Below are 20024 nucleotides of genomic sequence, written 5' to 3' on the forward strand. Positions count from 1 at the left end.
AGGCTAAGTAGACTTTAGGGTCCGCCCAGTGGAAACTGCACTTCCCCCTTGAAGTCTTCCTGGATAATCCCTAGAAGCAAATATCTTCTATTTTGGGCTCCCATTTCATGTCATTTGTATTTGTCAGAACAGGTGATTAATTTTTGCTTGTTTTATAGGATATTGTGGGCATCTCTTGTTTCCTATGCTAGATGGTATGATATTTCATGGAAACCAGTTTAACCTTAGTCATCTTTATTTCCCAAACAGGCATATAGAGAAAAGATCGCATGTAGTGGGCACTCAGTAGATAATTGTTGAACTGGTGAAGGTCGCCACTTTGTCAAGAATAGAATCAATACAAACAACTGAATTTTCAGACACTTATACCAGAACTGCTCCATAACACAGGTTTTTAAATTTTTGGTTGATTAAAACTTATGTGTATATATGTGCACATATATATATACCTACTCACACAAATATATATGCACAATATATACTTATATACATTTAAACATATATGCATATATTTTATTATGCTTATAAAATATATGTATATATGTAAATATAAATATGCATACACATATATTTAACACAAATATGTACACACATATATTTAAACTATATATAAATATTTACATAAACATACATATATATTTAAACTACATGAATATTTAGTGGGAACAATACATTTTGCTGCCATGAGGAAAAAAAATTAAAAACTCACTTATGCTTCTTTACCCAGAATGATGAAGACTATAGTCTCTCTTTCTTTCTAAATGTTGCGAAGAAATCACTCATAGAATATAGCGTTTTTATAGCCTGGAACTTGAAAGAGATTGTGTTAATTAGAGGAAATAAGAATTATCAAGACTTTGTATTTTAATAACATTTACTTTATTAGTGTACCATTTTCTCAACAATAAATTAACAAGCAGAGAGGGAGGCAGAACCCTATAGAAATAAAATATGAATTAGAACGGCAGAAAAAAGAGAGAGAATGGGAGCAGAGAATAAATGAAGAGATCAACAATGCAATATATAAATTTTGAAATACTTTGAGTGAATACTAAAATATCAAGAATAAAATAATCTGGACTAATAGCCACTCTAGGGATCTTCTCCTTTCAAACTTTTGAAATGTTTTCTCATAGCAAAATGATTCCCTTAATTGCCAAGAGACAATGATAATTACAGATATTCAATAATTTTATTATTAACAATAATGTTCACATCAGTTGAATGCAAGGCCAACAGAAAGTCTCAGGGACTTTTCTCTCTTGTCTTGATAAAATTAGATTGTTCTGAATCAGGCACCTGATGCCTGACACATCAGCTGAGTCCTGACGCAATGAAAAGAGTTCTTTTCACCTGTTTAAATGCAGACAAAGAGTAAAATACGAAATTCGAGGGTGCGAGGAAAGTCTGGAAGAAAAGCACTTCTTTCTCTTTACTTTGAAAAGGTGGTGCACTTAGAAAATAAAAAAAATAGGTGCTTTGTAGGAAAAGGCGTGCTATAGAAACTACATTATCGGTATTCATAGAACTTCTTTAGAGGATTCGCTTTAAGTAGTTGTGAAATTGAGCTCATGCTTCAAGGTAGCGAGCAGTATGTGCTAAACCATTGATTTGTGTCTAATAGCAGTTGGATTCTCACGGAGGCAACTTTTCTCACGTCCTCCCTTTTTCCAAGTTTTCGATTCTAAATGTCTGGAGCTTCCACACATAAGGGGTTGGAGGGAACTGCCCCTATTCCTGACCCTTGGTAGTGGGCTCTTCCTAGGACAAACAGCATAAGATGCTTATGGTCCAGATGTCCAGATGCAACACAAGAGATGGATTGTCTTAGTTTTCCGCAACAGATTTATAAATTGTAGTGAAAATATTTTTACAATTAAAATTGTTGAGGAGAACCCTTAATCAATAGAGTATGGAAGCTACAATTCGCCCTGACATTTCATCATGTTTTACTATTCAATGCATTTTTACCCACCTTTGTCATTTGTTAATCATAAAACCCTGACAGACAGGTATTGATCTTCACCTCTGGCAGATGAGAAAAGCGAGCTTTAGAGAGGACTGGATTGTACAAATGGAAATAGATTATCAGGAATCCAGCCACCATTCAAACTTAGTGGTCCTGATATAGGGTTTTTTTCCACTACCTTATGGCTATATTCTTTGGAGTTACTTGATGAATGTGACTAATGAAAATATGAAGTCCAGGTAGTTGTGGGCATGTTGAATTTGCCCTTTTTTTTTTTTTGTGAGACGGAGTCTTGCTCTGTGGCCCACGCTGGAGTGCAGTGGCCGGATCTCGGCTCACTGCAAGCTCCGCCTCCCGGATTCCCGCCATTCTCCTGCCTCAGCCTCCCGAGTAGCTGGGACTACAGGCGCCACCACCTCGCCCAGCTAGTTTTTTGTATGTTTTTTAGAAGAGACGGGGTTTCACTGTGTTAGCCAGGATGGTCTCGATCTCCTGACCTTGTGATCCGCCCGTCTCGGCCTCCCAAAGTGCTGGGATTACAGACTTGAGCCACTGCACCCAGCCGAATTTGCCCTTTTTAAACATTTCTACTTTTTAAAATTTTTTTTTAATTTTTTAATTTTTTATTATTATTATACTTTAAGTTCTAGGGTACATGTGCACAACGTGCAGGTTTGTTACATATGTATACTTGTGCCATGTTGGTGTGCTGCACCCATCAACTCGTCAGCACCCATCAACTCGTCATTTACATCAGGTATAACTCCCAATGCAATCCCTCCCCCCTACCCCCTCCCCATAATAGGCCCCGGTGTGTGATGTTCCCCTTCCTGAGTCCAAGTGATCTCATTATTCAGTTCCCACCTATGAGTGAGAACATGCAGTGTTTGGTTTTCTGTTCTTGTGATAGTTTGCTAAGAATGATGGTTTCCAGCTGCATCCATGTCCCTACAAAGGACACAAACTCATCCTTTTTTATGGCTGCATAGTATTCCATGGTGTATATGTGCCACATTTTCTTAATCCAGTCTGTCACTGATGGACATTTGGGTTGATTCCAAGTCTTTGCTATTGTGAATAGTGCCGCAATAAACATACGTGTGCATGTGTCTTTATAGCAGCATAATTTATAATCCTTTGGGTATATACCCAGTAATGGGATGGCTGGGTCATATGGTACATCTAGTTCTAGATCCTTGAGGAATCGCCATACTGTTTTCCATAATGGTTGAACTAGTTTACAATCCCACCAACAGTGTAAAAGTGTTCCTATTTCTCCACATCCTCTCCAGCACCTGTTGTTTCCTGACTTTTTAATGATCGCCATTCTAACTGGTGTGAGATGGTATCTCATTGTGGTTTTGATTTGCATTTCTCTGATGGCCAGTGATGATGAGCATTTTTTCATGTGTCTGTTGGCTGTATGAATGTCTTCTTTTGAGAAATGTCTGTTCATATCCTTTGCCCACTTTTTGATGGGGTTGTTTGTTTTTTTCTTGTAAATTTGTTTGAGTTCTTTGTAGGTTCTGGAATATTAGCCCTTTGTCAGATGAGTAGATTGCAAAAATTTTCTCCCATTCTGTAGGTTGCCTGTTCACTCTGATGGTAGTTTCTTTTGCTGTGCAGAAGCTCTTTAGTTTAATGAGATCCCATTTGTCAATTTTGGCTTTTGCTGCCGTTGCTTTTGGTGTTTTAGACATGAAGTCTTTGCCCATGCCTATGTCCTGAATGGTACTACCTAGGTTTTCCTCTAGGATTTTTATGGTATTAGGTCTAACATTTAAGTCTCTAATCCATCTTGAATTAATTTTCGTATAAGGAGTAAGGAAAGGATCCAGTTTCAGCTTTCTACTTATGGCTAGCCAATTTTCCCAGCACCATTTATTAAATAGGGAATCCTTTCCCCATTTCTTGTTTCTCTCAGGTTTGTCAAAGATCAGATGGCTGTAGATGTGTGGTATTATTTCTGCGGACTCTGTTCTGTTCCATTGGTCTATATCTCTGTTTTGGTACCAGTACCATGCTGTTTTGGTTACTGTAGCCTTGTAGTAGAGTTTGAAGTCAGGTAGCGTGATGCCTCCAGCTTTGTTCTTTTGACTTAGGATTGTCTTGGAGATGCGGGCTCTTTTTTGGTTCCATATGAACTTTAAAGCAGTTTTTTCCAATTCTGTGAAGAAACTCATTGGCAGCTTGATGGGGATGGCATTGAATCTATAAATTACCTTGGACAGTATGGCCATTTTCACGACATTGATTCTTCCTATCCATGAGCATGGTATGTTCTTCCATTTGTTTGTGTCCTCTTTGATTTCACTGAGCAGTGGTTTGTAGTTCTCCTTGAAGAGGTCCTTTACATCCCTTGTCAGTTGGATTCCTAGGTATTTTATTCTCTTTGAAGCAATTGTGAATGGAAGTTCATTCATGATTTGGCTCTCTGTTTGTCTGTTACTGGTGTATACGAATGCTTGTGATTTTTGCACATTAATTTTGTATCCTGAGACTTTGCTGAAGTTGCTTATCAGCTTAAGGAGATTTTGGGCTGAGACAATGGGGTTTTCTAAATATACAATCATGTCATCTGCAAACAGGGACAATTTGACTTCTTCTTTTCCTAACTGAATACCCTTGATTTCTTTCTCTTGCCTGATTGCCCTAGCCAGAACTTCCAACACTATGTTGAATAGGAGTGGTGAGAGAGGGCATCCCTTCTTGTGCCAGTTTTCAAAGGGAATTTTTCCAGTTTTTGCCCATTCAGTATGATATTGGCTGTGGGTTTGTCATAAATAGCTCTTATGATTTTGAGGTACGTTCCATCAATGCCGCATTTATTGAGCGTTTTTAGCATGAAGGGCTGTTGAATTTTGTCAAAAGCCTTTTCTGCATCTATTGAGATAATCATGTGGTTCTTGTCTTTGGTTCTGTTTATATGCTGGATTATGTTTATTGATTTGCGAATGTTGAACCAGCCTTGCATCCCAGGGATGAAGCCCACTTGATCATGGTGGATAAGCTTTTTGATGTGCTGCTGAATCTGGTTTGCCAGTATTTTATTGAGGATTTTTGCATCGATGTTCATCAGGGATATTGGTCTAAAATTCTCTTTTTTTGTTGTGTCTCTGCCAGGCTTTGGTATCAGGATGATGTTGGCCTCATAAAATGAGTTAGGGAGGATTCCCTCTTTTTCTATTGATTGGAATAGTTTCAGAAGGAATGGTACCAGCTCCTCCTTGTACCTCTGGTAGAATTCAGCTGTGAATCCATCTGATCCTGGACTTTTTTTGGTTGGTAGGCTATTAATTATTGCCTCAATTTCAGAGCCTGCTATTGGTCTATTCAGGGATTCAACTTCTTCCTGGTTTAGTCTTGGGAGAGTGTAAGTGTCCAGGAAATTATCCATTTCTTCTAGATTTTCTAGTTTATTTGCGTAGAGGTGTTTATAGTATTCTCTGATGGTAGTTTGTATTTCTGTGGGGTCGGTGGTGATATCCCCTTTATCATTTTTAATTGCGTCGATTTGATTCTTCTCTCTTTTCTTCTTTATTAGTCTTGCTAGCAGTTTGTCAATTTTGTTGATCTTTTCAAAAAACCAACTCCTGGATTCATTGATTTTTTGGAGGGTTTTTTGTGTCTCTATCTCCTTCAGTTGTGCTCTGATCTTAGTTATTTCTTGCCTTCTGCTAGCTTTCGAATGTGTTTGCTCTTGCTTCTCTAGTTCTTTTAATTGCGGTGTTAGAGTGTCAATTTTAGATCTTTCCTGCTTTCTCTTGTGGGCATTTAGTGCTATAAATTTCCCTCTACACACTGGTTTAAATGTGTCCCAGAGATTCTGGTATGTTGTATCTTTGTTCTCATTGGTTTCAAAGAACATCTTTATTTCTGCCTTCATTTCGTTATGTACCCAGTAGTCATTCAGGAGCAGGTTGTTCAGTTTCCATGTAGTTGAGCGGTTTTGATTGAGTTTCTTAGTCCTGAGTTCTAGTTTGATTGCACTGTGGTCTGAGAGACAGTTTGTTATAATTTCTGTTTTTGTACATTTGCTGAGCAGTGCTTTACTTCCAATTATGTGGTCAATTATGGAATAAGTGCGATGTGGTGCTGAGAAGAATGTATATTCTGTTGATTTGGGGTGGAGAGTTCTATAGATGTCTATTAGGTCTGCTTGCTGCAGAGATGAGTTCAATTCCTGGATATCCTTGTTAACTTTCTGTCTCGTTGATCTGTCTAATGTTGACAGTGGAGTATTGAAGTCTCCCATTATTATTGTATGGGAGTCTAAGTCTCTTTGTAAGTCTCTAAGGACTTGCTTTATGAATCTGGGTGCTCCTGTATTGGGTGCATATATATTTAGGATAGTTAGCTCTTCCTGTTGAATTGATCCCTTTAACATTATGTATGGCCTTCTTTGTCTCTTTTGATCTTTGATGGTTTAAAGTCTGTTTTATCAGAGACTAGGATTGCAACCCCTGCTTTTTTTTTGTTCTCCATTTGCTTGGTAAATCTTCCTCCATCCCTTTATTTTGAGCCTATGTATGTCTCTGCATGAGAGATGGGTCTCCTGAATACAGCAGACTGATGGGTCTTGACTCTTTATCCAGTTTGCCAGTCTGTGTCTTTTAATTGGAGCATTTAGTCCATTTACATTTAAGGTTAAGATTGTTATGTGTGAACTTGATCCTGCCATTATGATATTAACTGGTTATTTTGCTCATTAGTTGATGCAGTTTCTTCCTAGCCTCGATGGTCTTTACATTTTGGCTTGTTTTTGCAATGGCTGGTACCGGTTGTTCCTTTCCGTATTTAGTGCTTCCTTCAGGGTCTCTTGTAAGGCAGGCCTAGTGGTGACAAAATCTCTAAGCATTTGCTTATGTGTAAAGGATTTTATTTCTCCTTCACTTATGAAACTTAGTTTGGCTGGATATGAAATTCTGGGTTTAAAATTCTTTTCTTTAAGAATGTTGAATATTGGCCCCCACTCTCTTCTGGCTTGGAGAGTTTCTGCCGAGAGATCTGCTGTTAGTCTGATGGGCTTCCCTTTGTGGGTAACCCGACCTTTCTCTCTGGCTGCCCTTAAGATTTTTTCCTTCATTTCAACTTTGGTGAATCTGGCAATTATGTGTCTTGGAGTTGCTCTTCTCGAGGAGTATCTTTGTGGCGTTCTCTGTATTTCCTGGATTTGAATGTTGGCCTGCCCTACTAGGTTGGGGAAGTTCTCCTGGATGATATCCTGAAGAGTGTTTTCCAACTTGGTTCCATTTTCCCCCTCACTTTCAGGCACCCCAATCAGACGTAGATTTGGTCTTTTTACATAATCCCATACTTCTTGCAGGCTTTGTTCATTTCTTTTTCTTCTTTTTTCTTTTGGTTCCTCTTCTCACTTCATTTCATTCATTTGATCCTCAAGCACTGATACTCTTTCTTCCAGTTGATCGAGTCGGTTACTGAAGCTTGTGCATTTGTCACATATTTCTCGTGTCATGGTTTTCATCTCTTTCATTTCGTTTATGACTTTCTCTGCATTAATTACTCTAGCTATCAATTCTTCCACTTTTTTTTCAAGATTTTTAGTTTCTTTGTGCTGGGTACGTAATTCCTCCTTTAGCTCTGAGAAGTTTGATGGACTGAAGCCTTCTTCTCTCACCTCGTCAGAGTCATTCTCCGTCAAGCTTTGATCCGTTGCTGGCGATGAGCTGCACTCCTTTGCCGGGGGAGATGTGCTCTTATTTTTTGAATTTCCAGCTTTTCTGCCCTGCTTTTTCCTCATCTTTGTGGTTTTATCTGCCTCTGGTCTTTGATGATAGTGACGTACTGATAGGGTTTTGGTGTAGGTGTCCTTCCTGTTTGATAGTTTTCCTTCTAACAGTCAGGACCCTCAGCTGTAGGTCTGTTGGAGATTGCTTGAGGTCCACTCCAGACACTGTTTGCCTGGGTATCAGCAGCAGAGGCTGCAGAAGGTAGAATATTGCTGAACAGCAAGTGTACCTGTCTGATTCTTGCTTTGGAAGCTTCCTCTCAGGGGTGTACTCCACCCTGTGAGGTGTGGGGTATCAGACTGCTCCTAGTGGGGGATGTCTCCCATTAGGCTACTCAGGGGTCAGGCACCCACTTGAACAGGCAGTCTGTCCCTTCTCAGATCTCAACCTCCGTGTTGGGAGATCCACTGCTCTCTTCAAAGCTGTCAGACAGAGTTGTTTCTGTCAGCAGAGGTTTCTGCTGCTTTTGCTGTTGTTTAGTTGTGCCCTGTCCCCAGAGGTGGAGTCTACAGAGAGGCAGGTTTCCTTGAGCTGCTGTGAGCTCCACCCAGTTCGAGCTTCCCAGTGGCTTTGTTTACCTACTTAAGCCTCAGCAATGGCGGGCGCCCCTCCCCCAGCCTCGCTGCTGCCTTGCGGTTAGATCGCAGACTGCTGTGCTAGCAATGCGGGAGGCTCTGTGGGCGTGGGACCCTCCCGGCCAGGTGTGGGATACAATCTCCTGGTGTGCCTGTTTGCTTAAAGCGCAGTATTGGGGTGGGAGTTACCTGATTTTCCAGGTGTTGTGTGTCTCAGTTCCCCTGGCTAGGAAAAGGGATTCCCTTCCCCCTTGCACTTCCCAGGTGAGGCGATACCTCGCCCTGCTTCAGCTCTCACTGGTCGGGCTGCAGCAGCTGACCAGCACCGATTGTCCGGCACTCCCTAGTGAGATGAACCCAGTACCTCAGTTGAAAATGCAGAAATCACCAGTCTTCTGTGTGGCTCGCGCTGGGATTTGGAGAGTGGAGCTGTTCCTATTCGGCCATCTTGCTCCGCCCCCCCAATCTTTTCTACTTTTAACACACTGTACTCTATTTGCTAAGCAGTGGCAGGAAAAAAATTTTGGAAAAGGCAAGTAAATTGCACTGCTGACCCACTTCTTTCTCTATCATACTTATAGAATTAATTTCTAACAGGTTTAGCCTCAGCTACATATGAGACACATATTATATATTATATACTAAATATACACATACAATGCACATGTATATTATATATGTGTATATATGTGATGTATACATATATATTTCATTATATATGCATATGTAATTCATTGCCTCAGGACCCAGTTGTATCATACATCAGGTGCCTCACACATTTAAGAACAATGTATATATTATGTATAATATATTATGTAAATACTATACATTACATATTGCATAATATATTGCATATATTATTTATAATATATTTATAATATACATTATGTAATAGATTGTGCATATATACTATATACACATAATAAATGTATATACATATATAATATATACATAATTGTAATATGTGTATATACGTACATAATATATAATATAGATATATTATAGATACTATATTGTATTATGTATATAGTATATATGTAATATGTAAATAATATATTATACATAATATATTTATATAAATAATGTATAATATGTATAATATAGGTAATATATGTATGTACATATATACTATATATACATATTATAGAGAAAAATATTGTATTATATATAATATATTATATTTTATATTACATATAAAATATACATTTTATATATAATATAAAAATATATATAGAATATTTATATATAAAAAATATATATTACATATAAACATACATTTAATAATAATATATTACATACAGAGAAGTTATTTATCTATTTCTATAAACTAGATAAATATTTACATTAGAGGTTGCAATTTGTTGAATTTTTGCTGTGTGAGAAATCAGACCTTGGCAATGACCTTGAGCCGTAGGATATAAATAGCTCCCACGTGCTTAGCATTCCAATTCCAATAATGGAAACCTAGGTATAAGTGCATTAACCCACTTATGTGGGTTAGTCTTATTGTATTATTCTTATGACAAGGAATCCACTTTTTATGTACAATCAGGATTGTATAATATCTATATAAGATACATATTCTTACAATATAATGTATAATATATGTATAGAATACATATATATAAAATGTATACTATTCTTACAATGTTACGTGTTTAATTTTATTCCATAAGAATGACAAGCTGACTCTGACACTCATTTTATAGTTAAGAAAATGCAACTGAAATAAGTTAGTGAATCTGCAAATATCACATAATTAGTAACTGAGGTGGGTATTTTGGCTCCTAGGTTTGTTTGTTTGTTTGTTTCAGAACATCATGCTTACGTACTCTCTACCTTGTGTTTCTTCAGGTAACTCCTATGCAATTTTCTGCTAGTTTATGACCCTCCAGAGAATGCCCTTTAGCTCTTTAGAGCCTCAGTGTAGAATGTAATTGCATGATACTCTAAAGCTTTGCTTGCAGGAAATCACTTTTCTCTATTCTATGTTTTGTGTCCTTATATTTCCTTCAAATACAGTATCTGACATAGTTATTAAGACAAAACTCCTTAAGCTGAATCATACTAGGTGTGGATAATGTGTTATTATTCTTATGACAGGGATTTCTTTTTTATGTACAACTATGATTGGAGAAGTTTGGACAAATGCTTAAGGCAGAAGCACCCTCAATTTGTATGGTTGCATTTTTCTTCATGTGTTAAAATTGTTATTTCTCCACATTTTAACTGGTGGGTACTTGAGTCACTCATTTTGATGGGACCCAAGGGAGAGACAGGGGAGAGACTTGTGCTGGAGACTGGATTTAAAAAGTCTAGTGAGATAGAAGCTACAGTGTTAGTTTTTTGAGGACACCAAGAATAGAATTGGAGCAGGGCAAGTCTCGCCCAGGTTACAAGTTCAAAAGGCATAAGCAGATTTGAGAATAGGGAAAACAGAGTGGGTAGCAATAGAAAAGAATAATAGAAAAGAATAAACACTGTTAGCAGCTTCCTAGGGAGTTTCTGAGACAGGAGTGGGAATATCAACGACTTGCATTTATTAGTTGGCATTTGTTGAAAGAAGGTTAAGAATATAACATACGGCTTGCATAGAGCCTGCTAAATGCTGTAACGAAATATATATATTCTAAGTGGGATTTTAAAAATTTGATTAAAACTAGAGATTCTAGTGATCTTAGGAAAATTCTTTCCCTAATATCAATGTATCCATCATACATTCTTAGACAAAAAGTGAGTTAGCTTTGGCATATTTAAACAGAGAATAACAAAGATAGGGTGAATTGAATAGAAAAAATAAAAGGAACGTACTCCAATATTTAGATTTGCGTTTTTCAAAGATTATTTCTCTATGAATTATTTATGTGTCTGCTGATGGCGAATGTGTCAGTGGAAGCACTGGGATTTCTTTCATGATGGTTTCTTTTCTAAAAAGAAAAATATGACCAGCGGCCATGGAGACCATCTTCACCCCTCTATTAAAGTGATAAAGTCATATTAGACTGATGCTAAGGTTTTTATTTGACAGGAATGAAATTTTTTAATTTCTTGTATATTTTCAGAAGAGAGATACAAATTATATTAAAAGTCCAGAAAAAAGAGTCACTATCATCCAGCAACATGAACAGAGCATTCTCAGGTAAAATCAATGTAAGTTTCTAAACAAAAGATATTGACCAAAAGCAGCAAGTTTCTTTCTGTCTAGAAAAACAATTATGACTTTCATTTGAATGGCATGTTGTCATAAATCATCCTTTGTGTTTGTCCAGGATGCCCCAAGAGCTATACATTAATTTTGGTCTTAGCCCAGGGCAACTGCACATGTCAGTGTTGAACACATGCCAAGAGTTTAATACAAAAATTGATGTGTGCTTTTCATAGAAAATATCAGACACATTAGCCAAATCTTTTGCAGAAATACATATTCTTTTGCAGATTCTTCATTACTTATTAAATCTCCTGTATTAGCCAGAAGCAAAAGGGAGTAGGAATTTAGACAACTTTGACTGCAGGGTTTTCCCGCAGGGGCGTTCATGAGATTGGGAAGCAATTGAACTTTAACCAAAAAGAAAATAATTTTATTGTCTAAGATGGAACCCAGTGTTCCTTAGAAATTTTAAGGGGAAAGAAATAGATTTGGGAGGAGAGGATTCAGGGATTCATTGAACGGGGGTGGGAGGGAGGGAGACAATAAACAAGAAAAATGAAGAAAGTAAGAAAAAGATGAAGGAAAAGGCACACAAATATCCAGAAATATATTACACTTAATATTTCATCTGGCCCACCATTTTCCTCCATTTATTCATTTTCCCTCATTATTTGATGAGATTATCATTTTCTTCCTACCCAATGGAGTCATTATCTAGTTGTGGCTCATTTGGAATGAATAGTAAACAGATCTTAATTCTGCCATTTTGTAGACCTTAGTCCCTTGAATCTAACCTTCTTCTTACAAAGTCAGTATATATATCAATTTTCCTAGACTGGAGTAAAGCCAGCCGACATTCTCACACATGGAATTCAAGGAAAGAAAGAATTTCATAATAAAAGAAGTAATCAACGCAGCCCAGAGGTCAAGTAAGTCAAGAAGAAAAATACGCACTGCAGTATCTAGATGGTTAAGAATGGAAAACCTTTACCAAATTATTTCAACAGATTTAGTGAGTTTAGAAGCCTTATATAGTGAATTGAAAGTTTATTAAAATTCTGTACAGCTAAAACCAAACAAATATCATTTAAAAACAAGCAAATTAAAAAATATTTTTTGTCAGGTCAGGCATGGTGGCTCACACCTGTAATCCCAGCACTCTGGGAGACCAAGGCAGGCAGATCACTTGAGGTCAGGGGTTCGAGACCAGCCTGGCCAACATGGTGAAATCCCATCTCTACCAAAAATACAAAAATTAGCCAGGTGTGCTAGAGCACACCTCTAGTCCCGGCTACTCTGGAGGCTGAGGCATGAGAATCACTTGAACCCAGGAGGCGGAGGCTGCTGTGAGGCTGAGATTGCCCCACTGCACTCCAGCCTGGGTGACAGAGACTCCATCTCAAAAACAAAACAAAATAAACTGTCACAAAATACCTAAGCAAATAACAAATTGTAAGTAGTATCTGTTTGCAGCAGAAGATATCCGAGTCACGTGGCACCATTGTACGTTTGTGGTGGTGAATCCCTACGAGTCTGCAGCAACCTCAATTCTTGCCCCCTCAGAAGAAGGAATTTGACTGAGGGGCATAAGGCAGAAAGAGAGACTGAGGCAAGTTTTAGAGCAAGAGTCAAAGTTTACTGAAAAGCTTTAGAGCAGGACTGAAAGGAAGTAAAGTACACTTGGAGGAGGACCAAGAGGGCAACTTGAGAGAGCAAGTGCCTGGTTTGACCTTTTGATTTGGGGTTTTATAGGCATGCTTCCAGGGTCTTGCATCCCTTTTCCCCTGATTCTCTCCTTGGGGTGGGCTCTCGGCATGCACAGTGGCCTGCTAGCACGTGGGAGGTGAACATGCCCAGAGTGTTGACTGGAATTGTACGCATGCTCACTTAAGGCTTTCTTCCCTTACCAGCTGAATGTTCCTAGCAGCTCATATACCAGTTAAACACCACCATTTTTCTCTTAATGTATACAGTTGAACCTACCTGCCCAACTCCTGAATCTTCTCAGGAAGTGCCTTCTCATAGCTTCAGGTGTTTTCTATTTATTGGGGGACTGCCTTTCCCTGGCACTGGCTGTGACCAATCATTATTTGAGAGAGACAATTAACAACTGCCTGACCATCACCTGATGATCTCCTGACATGCCTGGTGTGACAAGGGGGAGCCCTCTCCAGCCCTGATCATGCCTGGCTAGCTACCTAGTATAATATGTCCACATGGCTTTCATGATTTCATGAGATAGAAGGGAATTTAAAATTTTTCTAAGAAGAATTAGGAAAAATGAGAATATGCACAGGTTTATTTTTGCAGGACTGAGAGACAGTTATGGAAATAAAAAAGTATTTGCATCTATTAATCATTAATAGATCACCTTTATTCAGACAAATAGGTCTACAAATGGAACACTATATAAACATATAAAAAGGTTGAAGATACTAATTTCATTAATATTTTATTAATCAAATTAATATTAATATAATGTAAAGTTTTCTGAGTTGCTTAAATGTAACAATTTATGGAAGACCTGTTGGTTTTGGATACTGTTATGCTAAATCATTCTTGTGATAAAAATGTGGATCATTTTATCTACATGGGAATGACTGTATTTTATTGCTTGGTTTGCCATTAAACATGCTTTCTTTATGGGTTATCAACTTCCCATTCAGTCTAGGTAGATTTAATTTTCAGCATATATAGGTGGCCTCAGCACTCTAATATTCTGACTTTTCTTCAAAAGGAAACAGGAGCAAATATTGCATTCTCAATATGCCTTGCACTTTGATCAAAATCTTTCAACCTGACAGATTGAATATACAGACACCAACCAAACTAAATATGACAATACATCTCTCACCTAGGTAAGAAGCCCAGTAGGCCAAACCCCAAGGTCTGATTCAGTCATTCCTAAACAGTCAAGACTTAATCAAGGACGACCACCTTCCACTTAAGACAAACTAGAAAAAGCCAAATATGCTCTCCAGCCAATCACATAAGATGACCTGTTTCTCCCTAAGCCATGCCAACCTCAGCTTCTCCATACCAACAACCTCTAGCAAGAGCATATCTGAAGCCTTCTCTTCCCCTGCATCCTCCCCAACCCACTATAAAACTTTCCCACACCCCTCTGTGCTTGGAAGCATTGGGCAAACAAAAGTGATGATGGCCAATTGCTCGGACCCCGTAGGCGGAGGTTGCAGTGAGCTAAGTTTGCACCATTGCAGTGCAGCCTGGGTGACAGGAGTGAAACTCCGTCTCAAAAATAAATAAATAAATAAATAAAAACAAAACTTACTGAAGACAGAATTTCTTCCTCCTACTCCCCTGGTTTCTGTAAGCATGGACTTTTCTATTTTGCCATTTTCTTTCTTCAACCTGTGGAAAAGGAACATGTTACGTGATTGATGACAATAGATTAGTGTCAGTTTCCTATTTAAGTGGACTTCAGCTATCAAAAGTCATAAGCATGGGGCTTTGAGAACACCTCTTCTTCTCACAGACTAAATCGGAGAGGTAATGACCCTGGTTAGCATGCCTGTGTCTTAATCAGCTCAGACTACTATACGGTGTCACAGACTGGGTGACTTACTAAACAACATGAATTTGTGTCTCACTCTTTTGGATGCTGGAAGTCCAAGATCAGGGTGCCACCCTGGTTACTGTCAGGTTCTTGTAAGGGCTGTCACGAGGTTGCAGGTGGACATGTTCTTGTTATACTGCCACAGGCAGGAAAGAGGACCATAGAGTTCTCCGGGGTCTCCTTCATAAAGATACTAATCCTATTCATGAAGGGTCCACCCTCATGACCTGATCACCTCTCAAAACCTCACCTCCTAATACCATTACATTAGGGGTTAGGATTTCAACATAGGAATTTGGGAGGAGGACACAAACATTCAGCCCATCACAATCTACAAACTCCAAATTTCCTTGGTGCAAGCATTCAATAAGTGAGTGCCCACTGGAGGGTAAGGGTGTCTTTAAACCTAGAATTCATAAGCAAGTACAGAAGTGTTTTTGGATTCTATCTGCCTAATCATTTGGATGTAGGGAAGATTTTGAGATACTTATAAGCACCAGTAACAGGTCCCCCTATTTCGTTTTGTTCTATTTTCCGACATTAAAAAGAGAGAGAGAGAGAGAGAGAGAGAGAGAGGTGACTTCACCTTTCTCTGCTTCACAGAACAGAATTCTGACCATTATAAATCCTGTTGGGTTCATAAGAAGTTTCAGTTTTGTTGAATAAGCTCTGTTATTCATTTTTTTCTCCCAAATGCTTTGATTTTTTAAAATGTGTTCTCACCTTTTTATTCTTTGTAATTTTACAAATTTATAAGTTTTGCATTTTCAGTGTGTGGGTGTGTGCAAATGAGCTTAATGTGCTTCTGTTAATTTTTACACTGTTTGCTGCTGTGTTCCTGCTAGGCTGCTAAAACCAGCTTGGGAAAATGTCATTGCTGTTACCTGGGTATTAAGGAAATTATTATTTTTGTAATTCTCTTGTAAGAAAAATAGTCATGTTTTAACAAAACAATAACATGCCTTGTGTTATTTTACTTTAGATCACTGGGTTAGCATGGAAGTGCTCATAGGAACACCAAGCCCATGTTTCCAGAGATGCTCCAGGGATCAGGCAGTGGGGTCTGGGTGGGTGGATAAAAATGTCAAGCCCATGACAGGCATCTTCATATGAGAACAGATTTATTTACTTTGTCTGAGACTTGAGGACATTTTTGTTCTTTCTCATATTTCACCCCTTTAATATTGATTGGTTGGATTGATTGATCCAGTTTCTGGAAATATATCTCATGATGTATGGAATGATGAGGCAAAAAACAAAGGGAAGATGTTTTATTTCCATGTCAGGCTAACTTGAGAGCTCGCTCTGAAGTTAGGAGAGTGCTTAAAAATGATGCCAAAGGTGTAAGTTGCCGGTGAATTTTGCTGTATGATTATGGGAGCGTGTTCCTAATGTTCTCACAGGTTTTTTTCCCCCAGAAACCAAACAAAAAGTAGAAATAATGAGGGAAGCAAAAGCATATTTTTAGTGAGACTCTGAGTTGGAGAAAATCTACAAATTTCAACTAATATATGACTACTGCCAAAACCTCTGAGGCCAGAACACCCCATGTGGGAAGCAGTGACGGTCCTGCCAGGAAGGAGTGGGAGTCATGAAGGGGCGTAGAGGGTGCACATTTGTTGGTTTCAATGGAGCAAATGCTAAACTAGTGCTTATTATGTTCCTGGGATTTTTCTAAGTGACTTACAAATATGACCTCATTTAAACCTCATAACAACCCTATGAGGTACTATCTTATCTACATATTACAGGTAAACAAAAAGTGAAGTACAGAGAGTCAGTGGTGATCACCAAAACTGACAATGAAGATTCCCTTTAAATGAGAGGGCATGTGGACAAAACCAATGGCTGAGGAGAGAGAAAAGGTATAGAAAGTGCCCAGAGAAACCCAGAATTGTGCTTGCAGAAAATACACTTTGTAAGGATATGCAAGTTACCTAGGTAAGCAGTTAACTGTCTGGGTAGCAAGGGCTACAGAAGCCATGTGGCTGTACCAGCTGCCAAAGTTCCCCTGAGTCTGGTAGGTTATGGGAGTCAGAAGAGATGAGGAAGTTACACAAAGCAGGTGCAACTATGGGTGGAGAGTCCCTTGCTGTAGCAACAAATTCCTGACCCCTCTCTTCTCCAAAGGATGTGTCTGCTAATAGTTTTCTAAAAATCCAGCTCATTCAGAATTAAGCAGTGAAACAAGAAAAAAAAAAATAAGCGCAGTACAATAAAATTGTAAAAGAAAAGTTAAATTGAACTCAAAAAATCTGAATCTACTGCCAGTAGACACAATAGATGAATAGTGTGACCAAAATTGCAGTATGAAACAAAGAAAAAAACTTTGATGAAGCAATCAAACATATACATAAAAGAACAAATTTAAAGACCAGATAACAAGAAAAAGGAGAAAACAAAACAAAATGAAACAAAAACTTCAGGAAAGGAATTAAAAAAAAAACATTTTACAAATAAAGATGAAATAACAAGCATAGAATGGAATAGACATCATAGATTTGCATAGTAAGTGAAGGAAACATAATGAAAAAAAAAAAAAAAAGAACTAGAGAAAGTGTGTATAGATAACAAGCACCCAAAGGAGGAATTCTCCCCCAATTGTAGTTTAAATTGTATTGTATTTAAACTACAATTCAAGAAAGCTTTCCTGAAATAAAAGAAGATTAAATCTATATATTGACAAAATACACTGTACACCAGGGAAACTTGATCCAAAACAGTCAATACAAAAATATATTCTATTAAATACTGGGACTTTAAAGGTAAATGTATTTCAAGAAGTCAAACAAATATATCAACCTCTTACAAAAAGAGGTTGATAAGCAAAATTAAATACCAGTTTGTAAAATTTTAAGCAAAATTAAATGACAAATATTGGAATAATACCTTTAAGAAAATCAAGGAAATAAATGGTAAGTCAAAGTTTTATTTTCAGACAAAATTTGAGTTAAATTTAATTATACTCTCTAACAGGTTTGAATTTTAACAACTCAGTGACTATTCTTCCACTGAGCTCATTACGAGAAAATGCCAGAGGAGAAACTCCTACCAACCAAGAACCGACAGGGAAAACTACAGCAAAGACCCAGTGGTGGGATCTGAGTATATTTAACTGTAGGTCAATACAAAAATAGAAACCAGAGCAAAATAATCAGAATGAAAATAAATATTGTAAACTACAAGAATGTAGAAATGATAGAGGTAACAAAATCATGACAACGGGAGAGAAGATACAAAGTAAAATAAGCCCAGTATTACGTTAATGCTAGTAGCTACAATTCAAATATTTAATTTCTTAATGGCATATTCTCCACTTTTCTCTCAATCATAGAAACAGGAGTATTAGAATCTCTATTCATAAGGGTAGATTTGACTATTTCTTCTTTTAGTTCAGCCGATTTTCATTTATATATTTTCAAGGTATGCTATTAGGTACACACAAATTCAGTCTTATTTTGACTTTCTGGTAAATAGATTCTTTTATCATTGTTAGATATCTGTCTTTATCTATAATGTTAATTCTGATCTCTTACTCCACTGTTTCAGATAATAACTGAGCCACTCCAGCCTTCTTATGGCTTGCATATCTACCTTTTTGTACTTTTACTCATATTAAATAACATTTCTAGATTTTTATACATAAAGCACATCTCTTACAAGCAGTAGACTTGAACCTTGCTCATTTAGTCAACGTGACGAACTCTCCCTTTTAATTCAAGAGTGTAGTCTACTTATATTGAATGTAATTATTGATGTTATTGTGTGTAAGTTCAACCAAAATATTCTTTTCCTACATTTCCAATTTGTGTTTCTTTCTTTTTTTCCTCCTTTCTGGAGTTCTTTGGATTAATTCAGTATTTTATGTTTCATTTTATCTACTCTGGCTTTTTGACTCCATATCTTTATATTTCAGTGTTTTCTTAAGACATTATTATATGAATCCTTACCACAGTCCACTTTCAAATAATATCATATCGACGTAAGTATAATTGAAGTTTAAACATGATACTTCCATTTACCCCCTCATTGTTGTCATACATTTTAGTTTCATATATGTGCAGTCCTTACAATTTATTATTAGTTTTTGCTTTAAACAGTCAATCATCATTTTAAGATAATGAGAAAAATGCCTTTTACGTTTAAAATTGCCAGTGTTTTTTATTTTTTATTTCATATTTATTTATTTATTCATTTTTGAGACGGAGTCTCACTCTGTCACCTACGCTGGAGTACAGTGGTGCAATCTCAGCTCACTGCAACCTCCACCTCCCAGGTTCAAGTAATTCTCCTGCTTCAGCCTCCCGAGTAGCTGGGACTACAGGCGTGTGCCACCGTGCCCGGCTACATTTTTAGATTTTTAGCAGAGATGGAGTTTCTCCGTGTTGGCCAGGCTGGTCTCAAACTCCTGACCTCAGGTGATCAACCCGCCTCAGCCTCCCAAAGTGCTGGGATTACAGGTGTGAGCCACCACACCCGGCTGCCAGTGTTCTTTAGCCCTTCATGTAGATCCACATTTCAGCCTGTTATCAGTCTGAGAGATGCTTTCCCTGATATTTCTGTTAGGGAAGATCCACTGAAGATGAATTCTCTTGGTGTTTATTTGAACTTAAAGTGTTTCTGTTTTGCCTTCATTTTTGAAATTGAATTATGGGTTGAGAGAGTTGTTTTGTTTTGACATTTTAAAGGCGCCAATCTCTATTGTCTTTTCACTTGAATTTGTGATAAAAAGATGGAGGTAATTTGCATGATTGCTGTGCTACATATAATGTGCCTTTAAAAATTCCATTTGACTACATTTAAATATTTAAATGTAAACATATACAAATATTTCATTGTCAAGCTGATTTCAGTAGTTTGCCAATGAAGTGCCTACATATTGTTTTGTTTGCATTAATTGCTCTAAGAGTTCCTGTTTGTGAACTCTATCAAGATATTGTGTTTCATTTAGGATTATTCCAAATAATTTTATATCAATAAATAATTATTTATTGAGTACTTTCCA

The sequence above is a fragment of the Macaca thibetana genome, chromosome 9, assembly GCF_024542745.1.
Source record: "Macaca thibetana thibetana isolate TM-01 chromosome 9, ASM2454274v1, whole genome shotgun sequence".
Lineage (NCBI taxonomy): Eukaryota > Metazoa > Chordata > Mammalia > Primates > Cercopithecidae > Macaca > Macaca thibetana.